Genomic DNA, 12663 nt, shown 5'->3' with positions numbered 1-12663 from the left:
GTGGGTGCTGGGTATCCAAGCCTGGTCCTCTGCAAGGGCAGCAAGTGCTCTTAACCTCTGGCTTCTCTGGGGCCCTTATTTTTACTCTTTTGTTTGTTTGTTTATTTAGTAGGAAAACATCACACCACTGAGCCACAGACCCAGCTTACTGGTATATTTTTAACTTCAGGAAAATTGTCAACCGTTTTTTCCCAAAGTGGTTTGGTTCTTGAGCTAGGCCTTACTTTGCGTTTCAGGTCTCGAACTTTCTGCTTTAGCCTGATGACAGGCAAGGTTGCAATTGCCACGCCCGGTTTTGCAAGACTGTTAAAGAGCTGGCGTTGAAATGTCCCTGAGGTAAAGTCTTGCTTTAAAAATACAAGCCAAAGCATTTTCTTTGTCAAAGACAGGTTTCTACCTGGGTTACCTCAGGGGACAGAAATGGGCTGGCATGTTACCAGAAGCTTCTTCAGACCTGCACACCCTGGGAGCCCACAGCAGCTTCAGCACCAGCCTCTCCCCATTGGCTCCGCACCAGTGCTGAGTGTGTGTGAAGTCATCAGCCCAGGTCCTGCAGCTCAAGACGCCCTACGTAACCGCAGGGTGCTAAGGGCTGAAATCCAATCTCGCCCCCACAGTTACTGTCTATGTCTTTATTTCGTGGTTGATGGACTTTCTCAAGACTATATATCCACACAGTGGTGTCGGTTTGAAAATCCAGGCCTCCCTCATTAGGCACATTGGCTGTAGCAGGGTAGGATGGAGTAGGGGAGGCTACAACCGGTTCACCACGGTCCACTTCCACGTTTTAACCCATTTACTTTTCCAGTGAGCTCTGGAGAAGGTAAGGTTGGCCCTCTGTTGGCGTTTTGGGAGAGGGCCCTGGAGGCGCTGAAGAGCTGGTTGAGGCAAGCTGGATTTGGCTCCCAGGAACGTTGGCTTCAGGAACAAAACTAAACAATGCTCCTGCTTTCCTGCCTCTCTGAGGCTCTCAGACTTGCAGCGTGCTGTTCACTGCCCTCAGGCTGAGGTTTGGTGGTTTGTGCCTCTCTAAAGGCTTAGTCTTAAAGGTCGTGTATATAACTCCCTGGGCTACAGTTATTCGGTTGGTTATTCTGACCCAATGCCAGCCCTTGGGGAGAAGTCAGTACCCCTAGCCTGGGTCCTGGTTTAGGGGGCAAGACAGCCAGTGAGTATGAACTTTTCTTCAACTGAGGTGAGACTCTTGCAGGTCTTGAGGTCATTTCAGAGGACCATTTGCAGCCATGGGAGAGGGCATAGCACCAGAAGGCAAAGGCAGAAGAATCACGAGTTCAAGGTCACCCTGAACTACAGGAGACCTGTCTTAAAAAAAAAAAAACCAAACCAACAACAAACAAAACCAATTAGTCTAAACACAAAAAGATTAGAACCAATAATGATCAATCAGCAAGTGTGCTGGTGACCTGGCAGGAAAGAGCAGAGACACAGCATTCCCATCTCACAGAAAGATGTGGTACTGACACTAGACTGGAGAGGACCTGGGAAGACATGGGTGCAGACCGATGGGGTTAATTTTGTGTGCCTTGCTGAGGATAAGCCCAGAGAGTGACACACGCCAAGCAAGCGATGTACGGCACCATCATGCCTCATCCCTAGCTCTTCTGCTTCTTCCTAGAGTCAGGTTCATCCCCTCTCTTTTCTTTTCTTCCACTGACTATTCAAGAGTCTGGAAACCACTTCCTAAGAAATCTCTGAAGAAAGGGAAACACACTTACGGTCACATCCATCACCACACTTCTACGGAAAGGAAGCCCAGAGTGCGAAAGGGAACCCAGGCCACTGAGTTCCCATTCTCACTGGCCGTATGGAAAATCAACTAGTCCAGAGCGTTCTGAGCTCGTGAGCTCCGCAGTCCTCCCAGCAGCCCTAGAGGACACAGGCGTGTGGCGGAGGACAGGGCTGCAGGCCCCAGGGTGGCTGTTTGTGCTGTGAACCCCACACTTGCAGGCTGACTGTCAATGCCTCTCAACTAAGAGCATAAGGAGGTTAGGACGTGAAATACAGCTCCTGGACCAGGCATAGGGCACACATCTTTAAATATAGCACTGGGGAGTTAGAAGAAGTTTGAGGTCAGCTTGGTCTGTGTATCAAGTTCCAAGCCAATTTAGGGCCACACAGTGAGACTGTCTTTTTAAAAAAAGTTTATAGGTCAGGCAGTGGTGGCGCACGCCTTTAATCCCAGTACTCAGGAGGAGAGGCAGGCAGATCTCTGTGAGTTTGAGGCCAGCTTAATCTACAGAACTAGCTCCAGGACAGGCTCCAACAGTACAGAGAAACCCTGTCTTGAAAAACTGAAAAAAAAAAAAAATGAAAAAAAATAAAATTATAAGCCGGGCGGTGGTGGCGCACGCCTTTAATCCCAGCACTCGGGAGGCAGAGGCAGGCGGATCTCTGTGAGTTCGAGACCAGCCTGGTCTACAAGAGCTAGTTCCAGGACAGGCTCCAAAACCACAGAGAAACCCTGTCTCGAAAAACCAAAAAAAAAAAAAAAAAATAAAAAAAAAAAAATAAAATTATAACCTTGTTAAAGGAACATAAGCGATAAGAATATCTACATAAAAGTGTTCTATATTTCCGTGTGCCTCCATCTCACACATAGTAACGAACATTGTTTCGGATATTAGACCCTAATAAGTACTTTTCTCCTCCTATGATGATGCAACAGAGCTAGGCATGAAGGCCAGTGCCTATGAATCCCAGAGCTTGGAAGCTGAGGCAGGGGAATTGTTACACATATGAGGTCAGCTTGTTCTCCACAGTGAGACCTTGTCTCACCCTCTACACACACTCCCCACAGAACAAAAAAGGGAGACGGAGCCGATGACAGAGCTGGCTGAGCGTGATCGGAATGCTAAGGCAGAAAGCAAATGTCCCAGAATTCCCATGGAATTCCCTGACCATAGCACAGGGTCTTGGGTGAAGCAGAGTCAGCAAGAGGGTCACTGTGACACCAACCTGGATGTGACTCCTTGCTCTCTTACTGAAAATAAAACTTGCTTATTTTTTCCCTTAGAGTTTCTTTTCTTTTCTTTCTTTCTTTTTCTTTTTGGTGTTTTTTGTTTTGTTTTCCAAGACAGGGTTTTTCTGTGTATCCCTGGCTGTCCTGGAACTTGCTCTGTAGATCAGGCTGGCCTCAGACTCACAGAGATCCTCCTGCCTCTGCCTCCCAAGGGCTGGGATCAAAGGCGTGCACCACCACAGCCCGGCTTCCCTTGTAGTTTTTAAGGAGATAATTGAAAAATCTATTTTAATTTCTAGAAGATAAAATTTAGATTGACAATACTTAGTGGTCTCTTTTCTCTCCATCTAAATGATCAGCATATTAAAAACAAAACCAACACCGCCCCACTCCCCATGCATTCACAGAACTCTAGACACAGCGGTTTGGAAACCCAGCTGCAATAGAGCACGAGCTGCCTTTATTTCATAACCCTGTCCATGATGAGTTTCCACTGGCCTGTACCAGCACCCAACCCAACATGGTTATATAATTCCAGCTCTTCCCTCAGCTCCTGCCGTGAGGAACACAAGAAGCCCAGCCTCGCCCTCCGAGCAGGCTTGCCCAGCCTGGTACACAACCACTTTCTTGCCAGTAGGGATTAGGAAAGATCCTGAGGTTCTGAGCCTCTCACCTCAGCTTCCTTACATTTTCCTAATGCTTTTACTTTTCTTCTTCCTCTGTGTGAGCCTGCGCAGGCCAGAGGTCAACTTCTGCCCACCCTCCTCACCCTCCACCCCTTCGTTTTTCTTTGAAACAGGAACTTTTACTGAGGCCTGGAACTTAGGCATTGGGCAAGATTGGCTGGCATGCTGTCCCAGACATGAGCCTGTCTCCACCTCCTCAGCACTGAGATTGCAAGGAGGTGCCCAGGTGCCCAATCATGGTTTTCTGTTTCTTTTTCCTTCCTCTCTTTCTTCCTTTCTTCCTTCCTTCCTTCCTTTCTTTCTTTCTTTCTTTCTTTCTTTCTTTCTTTCTTTCTTTCTTTCCTTCCTTCCTTCCTTCCTTCCTTCCTTCCTTCCTTCCTTTCTTTCTTTTTTTTGTTATTATTGTTGTCGTTCTGAGACAGGGTCTCACATGCAACTCTAAATGGTAGACCAGGTTAGCCTGGAACTCACAGAGATCCACCTGCCTCTGCCTCCCAAGTGCAGAGACTAAAGGAGTGTACTAGCGTATCTAACTAATTGATTTTATTTAGTGAATTGGAAAGATGCTCAGTTGTTGAGAGCACTGGCTGCTCTTCCACGGAACCCAGGTTCAATTCCCAGCACCCACATGGTAGCTCACAACTGTCTGAAACTCCAGTTCCGTGGGGTCTGACAACCTCTCCCGGTCTTTCAGGGCACTAGGCACACATATGTGTATAGACATACATTCAGGCAAAACACTCAAACACAGAAAATAACAAAGTAATAAAATATTTTAAAAGATTTTAATCTGAAAAATATTTCTATCTATCTATCTATCTATCTATCATCTCTCTATTATCTATCTATCAATCATCTATCTAGCTATCTAGCTATCATCTATTATCTATCTATCAATCATCTATCTATCTATCTATCATCTATCTATCTATCTATCTATCTATCTATCTATCTATCTATCTATCTATCTGTGTTTGTGTGAAGGTAAGCCACATGTGTGGGTGCCCATGGAGGCCAGAAGAAGGTGTCCGATCCCCTGGACCTGGAGTTATGGGAGATTGTGAGCCACCTCACATGGATGTTAGGCATTCAATCCAGGTCCTCTACAAGAGCAGCAAGCCCTCTTAACTGCAGAACCATCTCTTCAGACCTGATTTTTTGGCATTTTGGAGACAGACAGAGTCTCATTCTGTAACCCAGGCTGCAGTGGAACTCACTGTGTAGCCCACATTGGCTTCTAACTTGCAGCAATTCCCCTACGACCCACAACCCACCCAGTGTTCAGTGTGGTATTCGGTTCGTGGTGACCATTTAAAGCCTCAGGAGTCTCTGGTCGTCTGAGGCCAGGACAGGGTAAAAAGGAGAAGACGCCTACCAGGAGTGCTTGCAAGGCCTGTGATCCCAGCATACGGAGTTCAAGTCCAGGCTAAGCTGCAGGATAGCCCTTGTCTCAGAAAAGCTACAGCAAGCCGATAATCGTCACACTACAGAGGTGGATGTAGGGGGTGAGTAACTCAAGGATGGCCTGGGTACTTGAGACACCACTTCAATAAAGCAAAATCCAAAATAATCAGAAAAGGACACATTAATTAATAGCTCTCTGGTGTTTTGTTTTGGTTTTGAGGCAGGGTCTCTTATAGCCCAGCCTGAATGTGAGCTTCCAATCTTCCTGCCTCTCTCGGGTTCCGAGATTTAAGGAACGTGCCGCCATGCCTGGCTTTTGTGGTAGCTGCTGATTTTGAGACAGGTTCTTACTATGCAACATGCGTGGCCTGAAATTTGGTATGTAAAACAGGCCTCAAAGTGACAGAGATCCTCTGCCTCTCCAGGGCTGGGATTAATGTGTGAACCACCATGGCCAGCAATAGTTTTGGTATTTTGAGACAGGGTCTTATGTAACTCAGGCTGGCCTGGAACTCACGGACTTTGAAGTCATGATCTGATCCTCCTACCTTTTCTCCACTAGAGTTACAGGCAGTGCACACAGGTAATTCCTCACAAGGACACCACTGTTACCAGAGGAGGAGAGAATGGGTGTAGGATGGTCAGAACTCAGAGAACACACACAGCATTCCCAGTCCCCATGCCCAGATTCTAAATACCCCTGCTAGGGGTAGCCAATGAATCTACCAAAGATTTTTTTGTTTTGTATTTTGTTTCTTTGAGACAGGGTCTCTCTCTGTAACCCTGGCTGTCCTGGAACTCACTCTGTAGACCAAACTGTCCTTGAACTCAGAACCTGCCTCTGCCTCCCAAGTGCTAGCATTAAAGGCATGCTCCACCACCACCAGGCCCAAAGTTGTTTAAAAAGATAGATAAAAATAAACCTATCTGTGCTGGATTTTTTAAAAGTTATTTATTTATCTTTTATTTTTATGTGTGTGCCTCACATGAATTCAGGATCCTGCAGAAGAGGGCATTGGATCCCCTGGAACTGGAGATACAGAGAGTTGTGAGCCACCATGTGGGTGCTGGGAACTGAAGAGCAGCCAGTGCTCTTAACCACTAAGCCATCTCTCCAGCCCTTTGTGCTGGATTTTTCCTAAGAAGACGAATGGCTAAACAGTTTTGGCTTTTCTTCCTCTCAGTACTGAACTTAAGGATAAGGAGGCCCTGGTTGGGACGTGTTTGTTACGGGGCCTGTGTATGGTGAACTGAATTAGCTGTCTGTCTTTTTCTAGCTCCTTAACTGGAGCAAGCTAGAGTTGGCCACACCAGCTCCCCAGAGCCAGGGGACACCATGCTAGACTTACAGTTCTTTTAGTTACTATTTCTAAGGGTGTGTTTATTTTTATGCATGTTTATGAGTGTCTGAGATGTATGTGCACATACATGCTTGGTGCCTGGGGAGGTCAGGAGACTGGGATTGCAGGCAGTGTGGGCTGACATGTGGAGCTGGGAACCACACTCCAGTCCTCTTAGCCATGGAGCCATTTCTCCTGCTTCGTCATTTTTTTATGTTTATTTGAGTGTGTGTGCTCCTGTATGTGTTTCCGTGTGTGGTCCCGTGTGTTATCCCATGTATGCTCCTGTGTATGCTCCCGTGTGTGCTCCTGTATGTGCTTCCATGTGTGGTCCTGTATGTGCTCTGTGTGTGCTCTTGTGTGTGCTCCCATGTGTGCTCCCTTGTGTGCTCCCATGTGTATTCCTGTGTGTGCTCCCATGTGTATTCCCATGTGTGGTCCCATGTGTGCTCTTGTGTGTGCTCCTATGTATGCTCCCGTGTGTGCTCCTGTATGTGCTTCCATGTGTAGTCCTGTATGTGCTCTGTGTGTGCTCTTGTGTGTGCTCCCATGTGTGGTCCCATGTGTGCTCCCTTGTGTGCTCACATGTGTGCTCCCATGTGTGCTCTTGTGTGTGCTCCCATGTGTATTCCTGTGTGTGCTCCCATGTGTGGTCCTGTGTGTGCTCCCGTGTGTGCTCCCATGTGTGCTCCCGTATGTGCTCCCGTGTGTGCTCCCACGTGTGCTCCCGTGTATGCTCCCATGTGTATTCCTGTGTGTGCTCCCGTGTGTGCTCCTTTGTGTGCTCCCATGTGTATTCCTGTGTATGCTCCCATGTGTGCTCCTGTGGATGCTCCCGTGTGTGCTCCTGTGTGTGCTCCCATGTGTATTCCTATGTATGCTCCCATGTGTGCTCCTGTGTGTGCTCCCGTGTGTGCTCCTGTGTGTGCTCCCATGTGTATTCCTGTGTATGCTCCCATGTGTGCTCCTGTGTATGCTCCCGTGTGTGCTCCCATGTGTGCTCCCGTGTGTGCTCCCGTGTGTACCACAGTATGCACATGAATAACTCTGTGTGTGTGGTCCAGGAATTAAACTCAGGTTATCAGGTTTGGTGGCAAGTGGCCCTCAGAATTATCCTGGCAACCCCTGGCAATTTAGTACTGACTCTGGTAGCTCCATCCTCTTGCCAACGGGGTGGGGGGGACACACTCCTATTAAGACCCCTGACAGAAGAAGCTCACAGGTGTGTGTACTTTGAACAGGTTGCACTGAAGTCCCAAGCCCGTCTGGCTGCAGGTGGAGGTCTAGAGAAGACCGAGTTGACCTTGTGTCCTGTGGGACTTGGAAGGAGGAGGTGGATCCTGGGATGGCTTGGGCAGGCAGCCACCCCACCCACAAAGGAGCAGTACTTGTAAACCTGTGGGAGAGGGAAAGGCAAGCTGGTCTGCCAGGAAGAAGGGGAGTTTGTACTTTAAAGGAGCTAACTGGAAGAGAGACAGGAACATTGACAAATGAGGTTAAGTAAATAAGGTGGAGGCCTGCTCTCTGTGAGGATCTTGGAAAGGACACAGAAGAACCTTTCATCTCTTGCCATTTCGTTCCTCCAGGCAGTGAACTTTTCTGCATGGAGACAAACCAGCAGAGGCATTTTGGAATTTTAATCTGACACACATGCATGCTGAACCTGGTGGAGGAGGAAGAGACACAGGAAGTAGCAGGGAGTGGATGAGAAGTGAGAAGCTGTTGCTAGGAGACGCATTGGGATGGATGGATGGTCTCACAGCGAACTTCCGGTTATGGGGCTTGAGGGCCAGGCTCCCGAGAAGAAAGGGAAAAGAACATGACTTGGTAGGTGTTTGAGACTGAGTTGCCTAGAAGCACAACCATCGGCAGGGACTTACGTTCGAGGGATTCCCTGGAGGGCGCTGTCAGGAGTGAGAAACTGAGGGAAATGGGATGGTAAGGGGAGAAAGCTAAGCCGGTGCACATTTAAACTGCATCAGGAGTTAGGTTCACCTTGGTTCAAGGGCTGTGTGTGTGTGTGTGTGTGTGTGTGCGTCCCAGGGAGGCTGCCAACAAGGGGTGGCGGAGTGCTGGGAACAGGATCTTGGCCCATGTGGCAGCAGTGAAGAGAACCCTTACAGCCTGTGTTGGATTTGAGGTTGTAAGGAAACAGACGATTGGTAACGGCTAATGTGAACCCGGAGGCCCAAGGTTCACATCCGAAGAATGGGAATAGATGCCCAGGTTGGACTGGGGGACCATGGCACACAGGTGACGTTTTGAACAAGCTTGGAGCTCTTAGAAGGTCACAGACGGACAGAGGGGTGCTCCTTTCGGAAGAGGCTGGTGGTAGGGGAAGCATGCTGTGTGGTGAGCGGCTCTTTGTTAGGACGATGTTGAGGGACGCCGAGTGGGAGAAAAGGTCAAAGTGTTTTTCTTCAGTTCAGTGGTTGGCCTTTGAGAGAAGAGCTTGAGGCTAACTGGGTGAGAGGCCGCAGTGAGCTCATGGTCCATGGCCTGACCTTCTGACAAACTTGAACCTTCCTCAGGGCGTTTTATTTTCTGTTCCTTTTTGGGGCTGGGGCTGAACCTTGGGCTCACATATGGTAGACAAGGGCTCTTCCCCTGAGCTGTAGTTTCAGCCTCTTACAGTTTTTTTTTAATGTTTACTTTTATTTTAGGTGTGTGCATGTTTACCTGCATAGATGTGTATGCCCTAAGTGTGTGCAGCGCCTGGAGAGGCCAGGAAAGGCATTAGATTCTCTGGAACCGGATCCATCACGTGGGCTCTGGGAACTGAACCCGGGTCCTCTGTAAGAGCAGCCAGTGCTCTTCACGGCTGAGCCATCCGTCCAGCCCACTCTTTAGAATTTTGAGGCAAGCTCTTACTAAGCTGCCCAGGCTTGTCTTGAGCTCACTCTGTAGCCCAGGCAGGCCTTGAACTTGCCATCTGCCTTAACCTCCCAAGTAGCTGGGGTTACAGCCCCGCTCTCAAGGGAGCCTTGAGATGAAATTCACAAGTTGTTCAACTGACCTAAAACTACTTCGTGGTCCGGTGGCACCATGCGCCCAGCAAACCACCCCGACTTAGCGGCATCCAACGGGCTTTGCCATTCTGTAGGTGAGGCACTAGAGCAGAATGGTAGGGACAGGCTTGCCCCTGCCATGAGCAACTGGAACCACCCACAACCTCCTCCACCCCAGTGGGTACTGGGTTCTGGCTATTGTTGTGGGGCCTCAAGGTCTCCAGTGTGGTAACTGGGCTCTGATTAGGACTGGAAACTGAGGGGCTATGTTGAAGGACAAGGAGCGTGAAGAAGGCTTTGAGGTGTTTTTGCTAGCTCGGGCGTTGCTGCCATTTGAAGGACAGTGTCACATCAGAAATGGGTCTAAGCCGGGCGGTGGTGGCACACACCTTTGATCCCAGTGCTCGGGAGGCAGAGGCAGGCAGATCTCTGTGAGTTCGAGGCCAGCCTGGTCTACACAGCGAGTTCCAGTTCTGGTTTCATAGCTACTGAGAAACCCTGTCTCAAAAATCAAAACAAAACAAAGAGAAATGGGTCTAGTTTGTTTTACTTTGCATTTCTCTTGCATGCTGGCTGGTTGCTAAGAGACAAGGCATGGCACCCACCTTCAGTACTGGGGCTCAAACCCAGACCTCATGTGTACCTGTGCAAATCCTCTACCATCGAGCTACACCTCAGCCCCATGGTTGATGTCACTTTAAAATATTTATTTTATTTTTAATAATATTTATGTGAGAATGTCTGTGTTTGGGTATGCGAATGTGTGAATCTGAGTCCCCAGAGAGGCTGGCAAGGGCTGTTGTATCCTGTGGGGCTGGAGTTCCAGGTGATTGTGAGCTGCCCAGTGCAGGTGTTTGGAACATCTTGGTCCTCTGCAAGAAAGAGTTTTCTTCACTGCTCAGCTGTCTCTCTAGTCCCATTTTTTTTAAAGTAAAAGTAGAAAAAGGAGATTTATTTGTTATGGTCACATTAGGAAGCAGAACAAATAAAGGGACCCAGTGACACCCCACCTCTTTTTGAGATGGGGTCTCATATATCCCAGACTGGCCTTGAACTTGCTCAATAACCAAGAATGCCTTAAACAACTCTTATGTTTGTTTCTGAGACAGGGTCCTTCTCTGTGTGCCCTGGCTGTCCTGGAACTTGCTGCGTAGAATGGACCAGCCTTGAAATCACCGAGATCTCCCAGCTCTGGGTCCTGAGTGCTGCGATTAAAGGTGTCCGGCAACAACTTTTTCTCCGTGAAGTTGGTTCTGTCTTTGCACTGTGGGTTCTGGGGATCGGACTCAGCTGCGGTGGAGCTGCCGCCTCTGAATCAGGCTGACCTTTTCTGCCATCTGTGTCTCTGCCTCCTCCTGGGTGCTGGAACTACACCCTCCCTGCCTTTTAACAACCTCCTCCTCCTCTTCTCCAACTTTTTATTGCATTGATTTACTTACTATTACATTGAATATCAATGCGTATCAATGGAGGTCAGAGAGGAATAGTATCCAGCTCAAGTGTTAGGCTTGGTGACAAGCGCCTTCGCCTACCAAACCATCCTCCCATCCTGATAGCATCACTTTTTAAATAACTGTATCACTTTCCTCACATCCCATTGGTCAGAATGGACCCCCACAGCAGAGTGTCAGTCACGTGCCCAGGAGAGCCTGTAGCAGGGGCTGTCTTTGGAAAATGCTGTAGTTGCCCCTTACGGTAGAGGGACACGTTCCATGACGTACCATGTATGTCTAAACTGGTGCCGAACCCACATAATATACATTTTCTTATATGTGTGTACCTATGATAAAGTTTAACTCATAAGTGAGGCACAGTAATAGATGAATATAAGTATAATAAATAGCATAATTATTGTAATATTGTAGTAAAAATTCTGTGATGTAGTCTCTTGAAATAGCTTACTGTGACCGGGCAGTGGTGGCGCATGCCTTTAATCCCAGCATTCGGGAGGCAGAGGAAGGCAGATCTCTGAGTTTGAGGCCAGCCTGCTCTACAGAGTGAGTTCCAGGACAGCCAGGGCTACATAGAGAAACCCTGGCTTGAAAAAAAAACAGGTATCCCACTGTGTCATACTCATCCTGGTGTTTACGGTGACGTGACGAATTGAGGTGCTTGATGCAGGCATTGTGACATAGCACTCACTGGCTACTGCTGACCCTTTGACGTGTCAGAAGGCTCCTCTCCCCGAGGGGATCCTGGATCACGGGACCGTGATGATGCAGGGTAGGCAGTGTATACAGGATGGATCCAGTGAACCAGAGATGAATCACATCCTGGGTGGGACAGCACCGGATTTCATCACGCCACCCAAAGCAGCAGAACGTGTGAATTGTTTATCGTTGGAATTTTCCATCTATTGTTTGCAGGGGCAGCTGGAACCTGAGTGAAAACATGGATAGGTTGCTACTGTAGATGTCCCTGGAAGGAAGGATGCTTTCTGGTCCAGCATCTTCTTCTCACATAGACTGTGTGATTTGCCCTAAACTAGCTATCGAGAGGATTTCAGCGAAAGGGACTCAGGGGAAAGTGGTTTGGCCCAGGTTCAGGTCCAAGAGTTCAGCTGTGGCAGGAACCCAGGTCTCTAGGAGCGTGTTCATCTTACTGAGAAAGCGCTACTTCCAGTCTGGAGCTGTTTCTTTAGGGTAATGTCTCCTTCATCCCCACATCAGTCCAGGGCCACCACAGGGCTGTAGGGGAGCCCCTGGGACCCTTGTTGACTGGCTCTGCAATTTAGATGCATGGTGACTTAGTTTATTTGTTTAAAATATTTTATTATTCACTTGTATTTATTTATTTATTCTGAGACAGGGTTTCTCTGTGTAGTCTCGGTTATCCAGGAACTCGCTCTGTAAACCAGCCTGGACTTAAACTCAGAGATCCGCCTGCCTCTGCCTCCCGAGTGATGGGTTTAATGGTGTGGGACACCAACACCCAGCTGTTGTTTTATGTGTATGGGTGTTTTGCCTCCATGTCTCTGTACCATGTGCATGTCTGGTGCCAGAAGCCAGAAAATGGGGACAGATGCCTTAGAACTCCAGTTATAGGTGGCTGTGAGTTTTGGGGTTCTGGGAGCCAAAACTAATTCTTCTAAAGAGGAAGACAATGCTCTTCATCACTGAGCCATCTCTCCAGCCTAAGCATCAGGTGATTTAAAATGAAGACTTTAGGGGGAACTGGACAAACAAATTTTTGAAATGAAGACTTTTATGACTTCCTAGAACAGAATTTCACTCTGGGTTCAGCGT

This window comes from Chionomys nivalis, chromosome 19 (assembly GCF_950005125.1).
Source record: "Chionomys nivalis chromosome 19, mChiNiv1.1, whole genome shotgun sequence".
In the NCBI taxonomy this organism is placed as follows: Eukaryota; Metazoa; Chordata; class Mammalia; order Rodentia; family Cricetidae; genus Chionomys; species Chionomys nivalis.
Note: the sequence above shows the minus strand (reverse complement) of the source record.